General features: G+C 41.3%; 1 protein-coding gene and 1 non-coding gene across 5 annotated transcripts in view; one reads left to right on the forward strand and one right to left on the reverse strand.

Annotated features, from left to right (window-relative positions):
* Positions 1-17902, forward strand: part of Mylk4 (myosin light chain kinase family member 4) — a 103469-nt gene that overhangs the window by 44929 nt on the left and 40638 nt on the right. The window lies entirely within an intron of this gene.
* LOC114702236 lies at positions 3348-3452 on the reverse strand. The gene has a single exon (XR_003735943.1). It is a non-coding gene; the product is annotated as a U6 spliceosomal RNA (small nuclear RNA).

The raw sequence follows: 17902 nt of genomic DNA on the forward strand, positions 1-17902 counted from the left end.
CAGGATTAGAATGGCTTCCTGAGCAAGTGTAGTTTCAACCGGCTCCGAAGAACGGCCAGGTTAACCCAGTGTGGCCTAGAGCAGGTCCGCCATGAAGACTTCGTGGGGAGTTACAGAACATAGGGCAGAGCGTAGAGTGGTTGGGGACGGTCACAGCTAGGGCCAGTGGTTGGGGGCCTTTTCAGGCTTACCTTCCTGGAGTCTCCAGAGAGTGGAACACCAAGGTGACACAGTTTCCTTTCTTCAGGCATGGCCTGTAGCCTGTAATATTCTTCCCATATTTTGGTTACCGTTAAAAGTTAATTCTGGCAATCCCATAGCTCATTCCTGGGACCTCTTTGAAATAAAATTATACGTGGTGCCATTTCCCTTCCTCCTGAAATTCCTATTGCTATATTTTTAGTACATTTCGGGGGGAGTAAAAGCATCACTTACTCCTAGTTTTCCATACAACTGCTCCTGATGACTACCTTCTTTTAAAGAGGTTTTCAAAGGCTCTGCAGCCTGAATTAACTTCTCTGTGAGAAAAGGTCTTTTGTGGTTTATAAATTTTAATGCAGGATACTAACTGCCAGGATATTCTTGGACCACAACCAGGGCTTTAAGCAGCCTCCTGTAGCAGCTGAAATGAGGCCAGCCTGACCTGCACCTGGACATAGGGTCCTTTCATCCTTCACGTTCAAAGTCAGGAGACCTCCTGGTCTCGACCTTCGGACAGCAAGACTTTCCTTTTAAAATCCATTTCCTGGAAATAGGTCTTTGCTGTGCTGATGGATAATTTTTCACTTCTTATTTTCTTAAGGTACATAAATTCTTCTTTTTCTTCTTGCAAATAAGTGAAAATAAGGTATGGGGGTCCAGGGTCTTCTCCATACAAAACAGCATAAACCATTGCTGTCCTAGATTTTTAAATTCGTCATTAGCAACAGGGGATTCCTACACTGCCCTATTCATTCCCTATTCCTCTTCAGACACTGAACTTATTATTTTGATCAAAAGTGCTGAGTAAGAGAATGTTGCTGAAAATTACCCTCTTAAGTGAATGCCTGAGCCTTTAACCACACAGGGACCTGTTCTGCTCCCATGGCTATTTAGAGGCCCTTAATCAATGTGGCAGTGAAGAAAAATAAGGTGTTTTGAGACTTAGTGCCTGCCTTGTGCTTTATGCATCCTCTTTCTTCCCCAATACCAGGAAATTCTCTTGGAATAGAGAGCCACTCTAAGCCAGCCAAGTGCATTTTTGCAAAATTTTAAAAGACGCTCCCTCCGGGACTGTAGATTGACAAGGACATCCTTCTACGTGCACTGTAGACTCATCTTGGCCAGCTGACATTCTCTTCTTTGGGCTTAGCCAAGGGAGCACAAGCTGGCTCATAGCAAATTTGACTCTCTGGAGAGCAGCTGTGTTCAGTGTGTGAACTATGCACTACGGGTGGCCATCTCTCTGGACAATCCCCGGTGCTCGGCCTTAGCCAGCTGCCCATTGATTGCTGTTGAGCTGCTGATACTAGTCAGCAGGATGGATAGTGGGGTTTGGGTAAGACAGCTGCTTTCTGGGTGGAGGTGTGACGATTTCTTGAGCTCAGTGGTTCGGCTGGGAGAAAAACAGCCTAAATGACCTTTTGTAGTTATATAAATGAAAAAAAAAATCACAGAAGCCATTGCTTCTGAGATATATCCTAACAGTGTCCTCTGTGTTAGTCAAAAACTCCCCTCCGAGTGATTTCGGTATGTAAATGCTAAAGAAAGCCCCTGAGAAGGAGCCTCCTAGAAAGAAATAAAATGTGACCATTACCTCCTCCAAAATGAGGGTAAGGCTTACATAAGCACATTTGAAGAACTGATTTCTATGTGAGCACAGATGGTAGACATCTACAGGAAGTGGGGACATCCTGGGGACCACTGCATTGCATGGAGGAAAAGCAGCCACCAGAGATTTCATTATTATACTGGGCACTGGGGTTGCAAATACAAGGCAAAGGTCCCCAAATGCCAATACTGATGGGCACAATTACTGTTCTTCAGCTTCTTTCTTTCAGCTTCTTTCTTTCAGCTTCTTAGTGTCAGACCTGAGTGGATTCAGTCCAAGTAAGACTGAGGTCTCAGGGAGTCAACTCATTGGGAACAGAGTTAACAACTGCTTTGAAAAACAAGAGAAAGCACACGTGATGCTGCGTGATTTCCATGTCAGGGACAAAGAAGCCTACCAGGTGCCAAGGAATTTTTGGTTTCTATGGCAATGAGAACAGAAGTCCATTCTGTGGGCCCCCAACTGGTTCTTAGCCTGTGCCTCCCCTGGAGTGCTCATGCCCAGGAAGCCAGCGGAGCAAGCAGGAAGAGAGAGGTCTCAGATAGGAAAGAATGCAGAGCTCCAATGCAGATGGCCTAAAACATGGGAGGGCAGATGGGCTTAGGCCACAGGGAACTGATTAAGGAACTTTCAACTTTCAAAGGCCAGGCCTTACCAAAGTGTTTGATTTTGTTTCCAAGCTCTTTCTTTGGATAATAAATAAAGGATGAGTTAAATAAAAGATGTAAAGCTGACCCTCTGGAGGGGAACCAACCCCTTCCCATTCTGCAGAAAATAGCCAGGTTTCACTGCACTGCTATGACCACCATGAAAGACACTCAAAAGCAAAGTGCACACTCAATACTCAAAAATACTCAAAAGCAAAGTGTGCACTCAATACTCAAAAATACTCAAAAGCAAAGTGCACACTCAATACTCAAAAATACTCAAAAGCAAAGTGCACACTCAATACTCAAAAATACTCAAAAGCAGTGGGATTTTCTGCTTGAATGTTCACCCCCACCCAGCACTAGAGAAGGAACCCAGGGCCTTTAAGTGTTAGGCAAGTGCTTTACCATTGAACCATGCTCCTCAGTTCTTGAAACAGTTGTTTAAAAAGATATAGCTCTCCTACTTAGCACTGCCTGGCCTCAGCTACACTACTTAGCCTTTCAAGTGTATAATGTAGGGTGTGTGCTTGGTATGTATGAGGCAGAGGCAGACATTAAATAAGGACTGTTCAGATCAGAGCAAGCGATCCTAATGATAGTTATTAATAGTGATCATAGTGAGATAAGAACTAACCCTTTCAAAATACATCAAGCATTCCTGACCTAGGCAATAAAAGTCTATGATCTTTACGTTCAGATACAACTCTGGGTTCTTAAGTGTTCTGAAAGCTTAAATCACTGATATTGAAAGAAAAAAAGAATGTTTATTTATCCTTTCAGAATGTCATGCCATATTTTTAATCATATTCATTTTCCTTCCCCATTCTTCCCAGATTTTCTCCCACCTCCCTACCCACCAAACTTTAGAGTCTTTCTCTTTCTCTCTCTAAAATATGGCATGCTTCATGAATTTGGGTGTCATCCTTGCACGTGGGTCATGCTAATCTTTTCTGTATGGTTTCAATTTTAGTATATGTGCTGCTGAAGGGAACAAAGGCTTTTCTTTTCTGGAAAAGAACATTGTGCCTGGAAGTTAGCTTCCATCTCTCTCACCTGGAGTACGGATGGGACTTGGAACATGAGGGTCTCTAGTGTCTCTTGTTCTACAGTTGGCATCAGCCCTCCTGCCCACCATCTTCCTACTCTTCTGTCCACCATCTTCCTACTCTTCTCAACTTCCGAGAAGTTTGTGAGACTTTCCAGAGACTCCTTTGTTTCCAGAAGGCAGAATTTTAGAATGGTAGAGATTTCTCATGCTCGAAGCTGAGCAGGGGCTTGGTTTTGTTTTGGCAGGCAACAGCCTTTGAGTTTTACTTAATGGAGCCCATTCTTTAAGACTCAGGAAGACAGACAAAGAACAGAAAGCAAGTCCCAGGTGCCCTTGGGTTCTGCCCTTGCTGCCAGCACCTCTGCTGTATGCACAGAGAGAGGCCTTTGCAAGGACCACCTTTTAGATCACATTCTAAGATGTCCGCAATTTGAGTGCATTAGCTACCACAAAATGGGTCTTTCCTGCTGGGAGGTAATCATACCATGTGGAGGTATTTACTTGGTAATTTATTGAGCCAGAGTTGTTGGTTAAGTGTAGACAGAGCTGACAATCAGGGGGCTACTTTGGTTTGTGGTTTCTTTGAATCATTCCAACTTTTCTCTGTGCTTCCTCATCTTTGGTGAAAAACCAACAACTCTGGGCATGGCTTTTGTCTTCTCTGCATTTGAGCAGTTTTCTTATGGGTGGAAAGGAGAGCACACCAGAGTTAAGCAAACACCTATCCCTGGAGATCTGGTTTTGTGTAAATGCCGGCCTCCCTTCTAAAAACTCTTAAGACCATTTCTTGGAGAAATGGATATGGCTTTGTGTGCCCAGATCCCCTTCTCTCTTCTTACCCACTCAATCTTCTTCTTTTCTTTTTTTATTATGTCTATCTAACCCAAATGAAATTGTGTCAGCAGAGAGTCTCAATACCTATTGGACTTTCATATGCAAGGCATTATTTCCTAAATATATTCAATGTGTGGACATTTTTTTTTTTACAAGTATTCTGATGCTCCTGCCCATATGAGGCATTTGGTAGTATGTGCAGCTGAAAAAGCAATAAGTAAGCCAAGAGAAAGAGGTGGCACCCTGGGATAGCCTGCTTCTTGGGAGACGCCCTCAAATCAATGTTTTAAAGATAAGAGACCAGGAATGTTCACTTTGGTATATAAAAACAGACCTTCCAAATACTGAGATAATTATATCCCAGAGTAGGCTTCTGAAGTAAGAAGCCCATGGCTAGATAACTACCTGCCAGGCTTATCATAAAAGGTCAAATGCTCTATATACACATGGAGCTTCTGTACTATAGAATTATTGAAAACAGTAAATCCAGACAAACTGAATTCTAATGATATGCACTGCCAAACACATAAATTTATTTAAATATGCTCTGCCTATCAAGATTTAACTTAAAAGAGAAGTCAACATCTTACTTACCTACAACGTACTTTCAGTAGAGTTTCAATATGCTTGAGTTTTGTGTTTCCTATGTTATTGGAATATGAGGCTCTCCCCATCTCATGTTCTTTATTACCAGTAGAACATTTGATAATTTTCTTGTCATATGGTGTGAGATTTGTATCCTGCTTAAAACATTAGACTTTGTAGGCTTCCACTATTAACTCCATCGTTACAGAATAGATTCCTCAAGATACCCAATAAATGATAAGCTTTGGAGTAGGTTCAAGTGTCTTGAGCTTTTGGGCAACAGATTGAAAAGAAAACAAGAAAGTCAAAGGATGGATTTCTTGGTGTGTAGCCAGATGTCACTAGAGCTAATACTTGAGATAATCAATCTACAGGAGGAAAGAGTTACCTGAGGGTCAGTTTTTGATGGCAGCCCATTGACTGAGCTGACTCAGTGCTTTTAGGCCCCTGGTAGAGTAGCAGCACATCATAGTAGAAGTGTATAGCAAACCAAATCATTCACCCTGTGGTCAATAAATAAAAGAGTGAGGAGGGGTTGAGAGTCCCACACTCCCCTCTAGGACTTATCTCCCCATCCACCACCACCCATATCTTCCCACTAGGTCCTCCCTCTTAAAGGCTCTACTGTTTCCCAGTGGTACCACCCTGGAAGCCAAGCCTTGAATACTTCATATCCCAACTCTAGTACATGTTCTTTTCTAAACAATTTCCCTCTGGCTTTCATTTACTCTTCATAGATCATATCCTAAGCATGGACTGACAAAAGACTTGTAATTACTTTTCTATGTGAGCTAGGTCTTGATTTCTCCTTAGTGGGATCAAAATCAGAGGTGCCATTTTATAGCTCCTGTATCTTGGGCCTTCTAGGATTCCTGTCCCTGTCCAAATCAAGCCCCTATGACTCCTTAGATTGGGGATGACTAAGCAGTTACAAGAATGTCCAGTATGTGGATAGTTCATCTGAGGTAGATGCTTGGCAAAAAGAAATGTCACTTTTGGTTACAGGAAGAGGACAATGTTATGTTTAAAGAGCTCAGTCCACAAATCCAGTGTGAAGGGTGGCAGAAACTGATCACAGTAAGACTTCTATGAGTGTTAGAAGCCTAATGAAGGGCATCCCTCTAGCCAGAGATGACTGGAGCCAAAATGATCCACAGCCTGGCCATCTCCCCCTAAGCTCTCAATGAATATCAAAAGCCCAATTCTGAGTTTCTGAGGCTCTCCAACTAGACCATAAATGAAGAAGAAACATGGAACAACAAATACAGACCCAGTACTGCCATTAAGGACTGGAGAACCTTATGTGACCCAGGGCAAAGGATGTCACTTAGCTATTTTGAGAAACCTTTGCATCTTCCATATTTCTACACAGTTGATTGCTGGATTTCTTGAGCAAATTTGTCTCAAATTAGACCTGTAAAGCAAACTTTCCTCCATGTTTTGGGAGGATAGGAAATAGAAGGGATATGTTTCAAATCTTACTTAACCACTTTAGCAATTGTTAGCATTCACATAGCTTTTTAAAAATTAAGGAAAGGGCCTGGAGAGGTGACTCAGTGGTTAAGAGCATTTTTTGTTCTTACAGAGGACCCAGGCTCAATTCTCAGAATCCACACAGTAGCTCACAAACATTTGTTACTCTAGTTCCAAGAGGACCAATATTCTCTTCTGTGGGCCCCAGGCATGCATGTGGTATACATTCATATATGCAGACAAGACTTTTACATACATAAAATCTAAAATAAAATGAAAGAAGTATAAATATAAGAAGCTTCTATTTTATTGAAGAAATGCTAATTATTGAGATGATATAGCAATGAATGTCATACTAAATTTAAGAAAATCCATTTATATAATATTCAGTGTTTAATATTGTTATGTATATTTATTTTTGGTATAGTTATTATATAGTTATGTGATATGAAGATTCATATAGTTCTAATTAGTTTTCATGAGTATAGCAATCCATATTTCTCTTCCCATTTCTTCTTCACCAAAGGTGAACATTTTCATTTAATTTATTCATTCTTTTGGTACTTGCCTTGTATATCCAAATAGTAAGTGTGTGTTCTTTTTTATTTTCATAATTAAGTTTTTTTTAAAAAAAAGACTTCTTTAAAAAAGGAAATAAGAATTATATCTCTCCCACCTTCCACCTACAACACACTCCTCATACACACAGCTTCTATCTCCAACACACACATACACACACACAAACACATACACTCTTACACTGTTCTTCTTAGTTCTGTTCTCCCAACATGGTATCATTAAAATTTTTAGTTAAATAGAGTTGCTCTGGAAAAATCCTACTCCTGGCTGATAGCAAGGTGGAACATTATCATAACTTTACTCTTTTCTAAACTGTTTCCCTCACCCTGGAGTTATTGGTTGTCTTGATCTAAAACTTTTTTTGATTAGTAAAAAAGTATTATTATCTCAAAACTGAGCTATCCACTAATTATCTAAATCATTTCTACACACATTTAGATGTATTAGTCTATAAACTTTATGTTCTTGGAGAAAATTCTCCAGATCATTTCTGGTCAGTCTTGACTTTATCCCATTGTACCCAAAGCCCAGCTGGAATGGTAGGAGGCTGTCTGTCCTCCGCAATGGACAGACAGCCTCTGTTGTATTTTTTTTTTAACTTCTCATTTAAGTGCACTATAACTCCCACTTGCTTCCTGAGATGTGATGGAGAGCTGTAAATTCTTTTGAGACCTTATGTTTCTGAGTGTCTTTTAACTTGGGTAATAGACTTAGGTCTTTTAACTTGGGTGATAGACTTATGAAGGTTCAATATAGAACTTAAATTGCTTCTCAACCTTTTCTCTGTTCTGCTTGAGATTTAGCTTCCTTGGCAATGTTTACTTCCAAAATTCCACTGGTGTTACCTCCTCTCTCTTTTGACTACGTGTGTGTTTGCCATGCTCCAATCTCTTTACTGCGGTTTTACTGACATCTGAGGAAGCAGCAAGGCACAGTCTTCCCCTTTCCCCAAGTCTACCTCCTCCTCCTCCTCTCTTCTCTCCCTTCCTTCTTTCTCCCTGACATGCATTCCATATACTAGCCTGTTTGTGTGAAGCTGGCTGGACTAGTTTCCCCACGCGTGGGTGGACATAACTCAAGAGTGCTTGATAGAAAAGGTGAAGAGGTGAATTTCATTGGGAGTCCTCCTGGATGGACCATGTTAGCAGCATTGAGACCTTCCTATTCATTCCAAAGGGACCGAATACCTTTTAAACAACCCAAATCCCTAGTGTGAGGACTTCTGGCGTCATTGTTAGATACCCAGGACAACTTCACTTAGACGTTGCTCCTTCACAGCTAGAGATAATGGACTCGGTTAAAGTTTCTCTTTGTCTTATTTGACAAGAAGAAAATTCGGTTTTACAATAGCCTTGTAGGTGTGGGTGTAGGTGTGGTTCAGTGATAGGACATGTTGTCTAATACAGGAAAGGCCTTGGACTCTATTCCCAGCATTGAAAACAAAACTAATGGACAAGCTTACAAATTGGTTGCTAACACAGGTAAGAGAAAACCCTAGTGGTTATTACTGGAACCTGTGTGGGTAGAAAAAACAACTAGTTTTTTTCCATTACAAATGCTGCCTGATGATGTGAACTTGATGTTCCACACGCTTGACCCACAGTTTGGTAATTTTCAAATAGACTTCTCATCTATTTGAACTCAGAATTGTTTTGGCTTATCCTTATGAAAATGGTGGCAAGACAAATTGTGACAGATCAGATGTCAGTTATAACTAATGAACTACTAAGCACAGGCCGGATGATGCTGCAGATTCTCACAGCCAGTTAATACTGACTTATTAGCACTGTCCATTCAGTATTTAGACAGACCGTTATTGTGTATTTTATTGCTTCAAACTGATTTTCCGGGGCATTGTCACCCCCTTTTGATTCTTTCAGGACTGTTAGGGAACATGAAGGCAAATTATGACTCTGCCTGCCAGGTCACGGTGTTGACGTTTGTTTTTCCCACAAGCTGCCCATCGGTCTTCCTCCCTCCCTCCCTCCCTTTCCACTTCCTTCTCCTTCTCCTCTATCCTGGATAAAAATTCAGTGTGCTTTTTGTACGTGTGAAGCTGGCGGGAATGTTTTTCCCCATGTGTGGGTGGATGTAACTCAAGAATGTAGCCTGAGATTTAGCTGCACATCCTGCCCTTTGAAGAGACTTTCTGTGAAGAATGCTGGTGTTTCCTGGGAAGCCAGGAGACTTGCGCTCAGAGGCAGACCCTATTTTTGTACGGACTACCACAGCAGTCAGAGGGTGTCAGAAGGATGAAAGAACACCCTATTGTGATTCTAGAGACTGGCCTTGGAAAGTCGCTCAGAGACCAGAGAAGATTGGCTTTTCAGCTTATCAAAAGTTAAAATGACCAACCAGCGCTCTCCGCCCCTCCCTCCCCCCATCCTTCTTTATGTAAGAAGGAGAAACATTCACAGACCTCCCCCCCCTTCTTTATGTAAGAAGAAACATTCACAGACTCCCTCATAGTGGCATCTGTGCTTCTGTTATTTCTTGATGAAGAAAGCAAAAACATGGCAAATGGTTATTTTTATTCGTTATTCTTTCAAGTAAATGTGATTCTTACTAACCACATAGGTATAAGTGCCATGGAATGACCCAGCAATCAGACATTTAGTGTATCAGCTGTGGATTGTATGCATCTTCTAGCAGAGCCCTAACTATGGCAGATCACATATGTGAGATTTTGAGCCCTGTAACCAAGAATCCTGGTTAGAGAGTTTAGAGCCCAAATCTTAGACTCAACTCATATGGGTCCAAAGTAATTTCTGAGTTCCTGTTGCCGTACTGTGCTTCCCACAGCTTGAAAATGATAAGTCAATAGAAGAGCAGACAGTTCTCTTCTGAAGATTCGCATTCAGTTATGCTTCTTTTATTAGCCTCCCCCTATCTATCTGCAGCAGAACCTGAAGGACATAGCTTCATAGATATCTGTGTGGACAGAAGATGGGAGGGAGAGGATTTGCACAGATTCCTAGCAGTCTTTGGCTTGTCTGATTGACAGACAATGCTGGCATGTGTCTAGGCTCGTGTGCATAGCAGAGTCTTGGTGTGTGAGACCACAGGACTCCTCACATCTACGACACTCCATGGCTCTGGGAGAAATCTTAGGGTATGGGGTTCAAGGTACTTCTCAAAGCAGGCAGTTGAAGATAGCAGTGAAGAACACTAAATGGGAAGTCAGATGTGGATCTGAGTCCCAGCTATTCATCAAGCAAGTTGCTGACTCCTCAGCAGCTATTTCCCCTAGGAGAAGAGAAATATACATTGAGTATTCCTTATCTGAAAGTGGGGATTGGACGTGTTTTATATTCTGAAATATTTGCATTTAATAATGACATACTTGGAGACGGGGCTGAAGTCTAATGAAACCCATGTATGTTATAGAGGCACCTTACACACATACACTGACTGTCATCTTACACAGTGGTTTTAGTATGTCATATGAGGCCGAGTGTGGTGTTTTTATTTGTAGTATTCTATGGTATTCCAGAAATTTCAAGTTTTGGATAACTTTGCAGGCTTATAGTATAGTTTGTCTACTGTTTTATTTTATTTTTTTTAAAGGGAATGTCTTAATTCAGAGTCTCAAACACATCCATCCTCAATCCATAAGACCTCCAAGTTGAGTAGTCCAAGACTGTAGTCTAACTTCTAATTTAGGAGTGGGGACATACAACCTGCAAGATCCCCACCTTTCAATCCTACTTAGTAGCTACTTGGGGTGGCACAAAGTCACAGGCCCTCTGTCAGCTACCAATACCCACAGCAGGTGTCAATTAGATTTCAGAGGTGTGAGGCAGCCTGTGCCCTGGAGGTCTGCTTAGGGACTGGCCTTACAGTTCAGGGTTTTCACTTTTTATACTAGCTCATTTACAGATGTTTGATCAGGTGTGAATTTCTACCAAAAAGACTGTAAAAAAGAAATTTAACACGTGAGCCTGAAATGCCTTACGAAGGGTCAGACTTTACAGGAATTACCACTGGACTTTTAAAATCTGAACAAAGTTGTTTTCTTTTTCATTTCCTTGTGCTGCACTTGGCAGGAAGGTTCAGAAGTTCACAGTGGCCACACTGGCTACTGTCACAGAGCCTCTTTGCTCCTCTTTCCTCCTCCTTCACCTTGCAGTTGCCCAGTGGTCTTGACCATCTATCTGACACTTCTTTCAGTTCCAAGCCTCGGGAACTAAGGACCGTGCAGAAGAGATTCCCTGCTCTTCCGCTGTGACACCTGTCTCTTACCATTATAACATCAGAGGTCTGGCGAGCTTATCATTTGCTGATCCAGTTCTGAGGGCTTCCCATGTAGTCACTCATTAGGCAGTTATGAAAACCATAGCCTGCCTACGATTGTGTGCTAAGAAATAATCAGGTCAGGATTTGAACCTAGGTTCTTAACCAACTATAGAGCACACATGGCAACCATTTAAATAAATGTGTCAGTTTCCCCCACAAAAGGTCCCACTCTGTAGCACAGGCTGGCATTGAACTCATGGTAATCCAGCCCCTTAAATGCTGGGATTACAGGTGTGCCTTACCACATCCACCAATTTTCAGCATCTTTCAGGGCACAGTTCAGGCTATATAGTTGCACCCACTGACGTCAGCTATCTCCAGACACCCACTGACACCAGCATCCCCAGAACTCTTTTATCTTCATAAACTGAAAGTACATCCATTAAACACATGTTACCTTCCTAGCCCTGGGAAAGTCTTGCTATGTTCTCCATCTTGTGAATATATCTATTCCAAGTTCTCCTGTAAGCACAATCACATACTCTTTATCCTTTTTTTGATTGATGGGTTTGACTGAGAACGATGTTCTTCAGGTTTGTCTGTGTAGAAGCATGTTAGAATGTCCTTCCTTCCTTCCTTCCTTAATGCTGCTAAATATTACATTGTAAGCACTTACCACATGCTGTTTACTCTTTCTTCTGTCCCTAGATCTTTGGGTTCTACCTTTTTGGCTGTTGTATGTGAGCATTGTTGCTGTGGACACAGGTGTGCTTCTAGCCCCATGTGATGACCAGATTTATGTCAACTTGACTTGAGCTAGAGTCATTTTGGAAGAGGGGACCTTAACTGAGAAAATGCCCCCACGAGATTGGCCTCTGGGCAGCCTGTGGTGCATATTTTGATTGATAATTGATGTGGTAAAGGCCAACTCATTGTGAACAGTACCACCCCTGGGTTGGTTGCCCTGGGTGCTGTAAGAAGTCAAGAAAGTCATAAGGAAAAAGCAAGCAAATAGCATTCTTCCATGGCTTCTTCAGTTCATGCCTCCAGGTTCCTACCCTGACTTCCTTTGATGATGGACTGTGATGTGGAAATATAAGCAAAATAAGCCTTTTTCTTCCCAATTTGCATTTGGGCATGGTGTTTTATCACAGCAATAGAAATTCTAAGATACCCTGCTTTCCATTCTTCTATGTATAGACCCAGAAGTCCCTGAAGTGCAATTGCTGGATCACATGGAAGTGTTATGTTCTCTCTTTTGAGGGACTTCCACATGCTTGATCATAGCATGGAACCATTTTACATTCCTGTCAACACTGCACAAAGGTTGCAGTTTTTCTACTTCCTTAGTCAAATCCCATTTTTGACAATAGCCATTGTTGTAGAATGCACCTCATCATGGTTGGGTATATATTATTTTTCACATAAGCAAAAAGTCATTCTTTACCCTGACTTTGGATGGGAGTGCCCACCACCTATGCTTTGAAGAAAATTTTAAAAGCCATATCTGCCGCTGAATGGCAACCCAGGACACATTTGACAGCCTATACTGAAGCTAAAGAGGGATGTGACCTTTAACAGGTACTGGCTGCACCACCAGCCCTTGCTGTTCCTTACTGATATCCCAGGAGAATCTGGGCTGTGAATCCTGTCCTGACTCCTTGGGTGGGGAATGTGCTGCCTAACACATTACTAGGGGCAGCTTTCTGTGGCTGTTATGTAAACAGGACAGTGTCTTTCCACGTGTAAGGGTCAAGCATGGACACTACTCCAATTTCAGCAGAGGTGACAAGGACTCAACACTGAGATCCACACATGGAGAACCTTCTATTTTAGCAGTAGTCAGAGTATCAATGCACTGCTATGTTTGTGTAGAACTTGAAAACGCTTGGTCAAGGAAAAACTAAATTGAGTGACCATTTCCTTATTTGCCTTTTTCTACACTTTCACATGTACACTGTACATTATTCTCACAACGGACAGAGGCAGATGTTGTTTATGCCTTGCTCAAGGGCACATGGTTGGTGAGAAGACGTGGGATCAGAGCCTATGTGTTATTCAGTTTTCTAACACTATGAGAAAGTTCTGGAGATATTGGTGTATCAGGAGGGAACGTTTATTTTGGTTCATGATGTCAGAGGTTTCAGTCCATGGTTGTGTGGCTCCATTGCCTTTGGGCCTAAGACAAGGCAGACCATCATGGTGGGAAGTAAGTTATAAAGAAGCTTGTTCATCTAATGGTGACCAGACAGTAAGAAGAGAAAGGATGATGAGTTCCCATTATCTCCTTCAAGGGCACAGCTATAATAACCTAACTCCCTCACACTAGGCTCTACTTCCTGAAGATTCCACTCTCTCCCAGTGCTATCAGCTGCTGTCCAGACTTCTTACACATGGGTCTTTGGACAATGTTTATTCAGACCACAATGTCTGGCGTCCAGCTCCAAGTCAGTCTTTGGTTTTGACAGAAATGATCCCATGGAGTGAACACTTGATGGATTCGAGTGGCTTGCCTTCTTCAGGATTTTTCTGGGCTTGAGACAAGTTACTCTGTTGTGTAGTACAGAGAGTGTTCACCTATGCCTTAGTGTTTTGAAGTTCAGTGTAGGAGTTCAGCTTGGTGAGGACAGGCATATCTCAAGGGGTCTTCTTAGCCACCAAATCCCCTGCAAACAATTATTGTTTAATTTGGTTGAGTCTCTTCTGTTTGTCTTAAATTTATTTGTGTGTGTGTGTGTGTGTGTGTGTGTGTGTGTGTGTGTGTGTGTGTGAATTTGTATGTGCTCATGTGTATAAACATGCATGAAGATGCCAGACGTCAATCTTGAGTATTGTTCCTCAGGAGCCATCCATCTTGTTCTTTGAGACAGGGTCTCTCATTGGCCTGGAGCTCGCTGATTAGGCTGGACTGACTGGCCAGCAGGCCCTAAGGACCTACCTCTTTCTCTGCTTCTCCAACACTGGGATTTCAAGTACACACCACTATACTCAACTTTCTAAAAGAATTTTATTTCTTTATTTTAGTTTTGGGGGGCATTGTATGTCAACAGTGTAGGTGTAGAGGGCGGAGGACAGATTGTAGGAATTTGTCCTCTCGTTTTACCGTGTGGGTCTCAGATGTCAAACTCAGGTTGTCAGGCTTTATAGCAAACACTTTTACCTGCCAAGCAAGTTTGTCAGCAGCATTCCCACCCTGTCTTTCAGTGGTGGGTGCTGGGGTCACAGATAAGTGCTACTGTGTCCAGCTTTGACATGGGTGCTGGAAATCTGAACTCAGGTCCTCGTATTTGCATGGCAGGCATTTTACTGATGGAGACGTCTCTGCAGCCCCGACCTTGGAGTCTCAGGTGAAATTTCTTTACACATCAGGCTCTGTCTTGCTCAAAACTCCATAATTTCACAAATAAGTCGTAAATGAAAGATGATTTACTTTAGTTCATAGTTTTGGGGGTTTTACTCTAGGGTCAGGCAGCTCCACTGCTTTGGGGACTTTGGGGGGCAACATATGCAAAGAGCCTGTAGTAAAATGAACTTCATCTTATGCAGTTTGGAAACAGAGAGAGGGGAAAGGGCTGACACCCTACAATCCCTTTGAGGATATAATTCTAGTGATCCAAGATGTCTCACTAAACCTCAGGTCTTAACAGTTCCACTACCTCCTAACAGTGCCAGTTCAAGACATGACCTGTAAAGAACATTGCAGATCAAAATTATAGCAACAAGCTAATTTAGAGCATGAGATGTTGATGTAAGATGATGTTTTCTTTTTCTGATACATAGAGTTCGAAATCCTTGGCTTTGGAAATATGACTCGGTAGGTAAGAGCACTTTCTGGGCTAGTGCGAGCACTTGAGTTCAAATCCCAAGCACTCATGTAAAAAACTAAGTGTAACCACACTTGAGCATTTAGTCCCAGCATCATACAAGGTGGAGAAAGGAACATTGCTGGGGCTGCTGGCTGCCAGCTTAGCTCCAAGTTCATTTAAAGACCCCGTCTCAAAGGAATAAGGTGGCCAGAACAGGACATCTGACGTCCCCTGACCTCCGTGTACATACAGGTGTGTACACCCACATGTACACACACAAACACACACACACACACACACACACACACACACACACACACTATTCTTCTATTGTTTTAGAAGAATAAAGATATGTCTTGAAATGATTGGGGTAGAGTTGAAGGCTGGATGACTTTACCGAGAGGAGTGAGAATAAATGTGCTTGATGTTCATAGATGCCAAGAAGACTAGTAGAAAAGAGAACTGTCAGGGCGTTATGATGGCCAATGTAAAGAGATGTCAAAAAGGACAGAGATGGGCATCCTGAGCAGAAGACAGGCCACAGAAGCTGAGGTGAACAAGTCTAAGCATCTCCTAAGAGAATGGACACAACCTCAGCTTTAATAGCTGCATGATTTATAAATAAATGCTAAATTTGCTAGATTTTGTTTTTTATAAGATTCCATATCAGAGTTGCTCATTAAGAAAGAGACCCCATGATTTCAAGGTTTCAAGTCACGCAGGATAATGTATATATCCCAGAAGATGAACGCAGCTCTTCTTGTAATGTAAAGACTCTACATGGAAGTACGCACTTCCTCTATGGGAGCCACAACTTGCAATTATAAGGTGGAGTGCCAAGTAACAAGCTAAGAGATGAAGTGGGTTAGGACGTAGAGTCTCAGCTAACCCAGAGCAGCAGCCCTTGTCAGTAGCTGTGAGGATCCTAAAGCACTGGGTGGTTATCATGGCCTGTGTCAAGGTAAATATACATTTTTTTGGTGTTGTGTAATCCCTTTGGTTAGGTGATTCGTTTCATCCCCCTCACACAATCAAGATGACAAAGATGATTATACTGTGGGGCAAACCTGCAAAGGTAAACTCTGACAAGCAAAGGTCAACTCTTGTATACTCTGAAATCACTCACAAAACCATTGCAGAAAAGGGAAACCACATGTAATGATGAAAAGCTAAGTTTTAAAAGTGGGGTTTTTATTAAGGAATATTACTCATAAGCACACATAAATTTTCTTTATTACATGTGTATGAGAGAGTATGTATGTGTGTGTATAAATTTGTGTGTGTATGTGTGCGTGTTTGTGTGTGTGTGTGTGTGTGTGTGTGTGTGTGTGTGTGTGTGTGTGTAGGACAGAGGACAACTCTCAGGAGTTCGTTCTCTCCTTTCATTGTGGGTTTGAGGGATCAGCCACGTTTTTAATATTTCTAAATACAAATATGTTTGTAGATGCACTGTCAGATTTCCCAGTTTTTTTATTTTGAGCTAGTGTTTGATTATTTTCATGAATTTAACAGGGAATTTTTCTTTAACATTGCTTATTATTCGAGTGAAACATGGTTTAGAGAAAGTATGTCTTAATATAAAGTTGAGATTATTGCTATCAAAATTCCTATTTCTAAATGTTAATAAATTGGATCTTTTAGAAGGAAAAGGTTATGTGCACTCTATAAAAGTGAATTTGGTTGAACTGGTACTAATAGAAGCAATATTTTAATAAAAACATAATGCATTTAAATGGAGTGCAATTTCATTAAAAATAAATATCCATTTTGTATAATAAACCATCCTTGGTTATTTAATCATTTGAAAAAATACAGATTTTAGAATTTCGAGTTGAAGGTTGTTTTTTGTTTTTTTGTTTTGTTTTGGCAGCTGGAATCCCTGTTTTTATAATGTTAATTTGACTTTGACGTTTATTGTCTTAATAATTTTAGTAGAGAAAAAATTCAAGTGATATAAACTAAAAGTAGAATTCATAAAATGTTCTCAACATGTTTATAGCATTTACCTGGAAACTGAGCGTGCTCCTTTTCACACTAGATTACTAGCCTATTAGACAGGAGAACTTCATGCCAATACCTTTAATTTTGTTGGAGTGAATAAAAAATGAACAGCATAGTAATTACACAAAAAGTATTTTCCATGTTCAACTTTGATGGATATTGTTACAGTGAGTTACATATTGTGCACATCTGCTCCACCAATAATGAGATCGGTTTGAGAAGTATATCAGTACAGAACTGAGTCACATCAAAATGAAAATCTTTATTAGTGATTGTTCAATGACAAATTGAACTGATCTCATTATATGTATAATGTAAGTATATTTGGACTGCCACTTAAATTTTAATATGAAATAAGGATATATGATCAGAATATCTGGGGAAAGTTACTTGTATGTTTTAAAGAAGTTTCTCATTTTACAATTTAGATTTCCTTTACGCAACTTGCTGAACTATCTCAGGCTGTGATTGTGACGCGTAAAAGGGTTTAGTAATTGGAAGAGAGCACACGCCCACGGTCCTGTGTTGTCTTATGCAGCATTTGCTCGTGATATGTGCTTCAGGTGGTTGCGTTTGTGCACTTCTGTAGGGCAGTGTTCACCAAGAAGAAAAAGTTGATTAAGCAGTCGGGCACGCACAGCTGCATGTAGTAAACACAGATGGAGCATGGCTTTCTATGGGACTTCTAACTGGAAACAGACTTTCGTTCTGTTCTTGGAATACCCAGAATTGAACTTTCCATCTGCGATTGTGGTGTGCTGCCAAGGCCAGCTGTCACCTCGTTGTAAGCATTTATTTATTGAGGCTCTCAGTGTAGGGGAAGAAGAGCAAATCTGCATTCGTTTGCTTCCTAGGAGCACATGCCCTGCCCAACACATCT

Source organism: Peromyscus leucopus, chromosome 5 (genome assembly GCF_004664715.2).
Source record: "Peromyscus leucopus breed LL Stock chromosome 5, UCI_PerLeu_2.1, whole genome shotgun sequence".
Classification (NCBI taxonomy): domain Eukaryota; kingdom Metazoa; phylum Chordata; class Mammalia; order Rodentia; family Cricetidae; genus Peromyscus; species Peromyscus leucopus.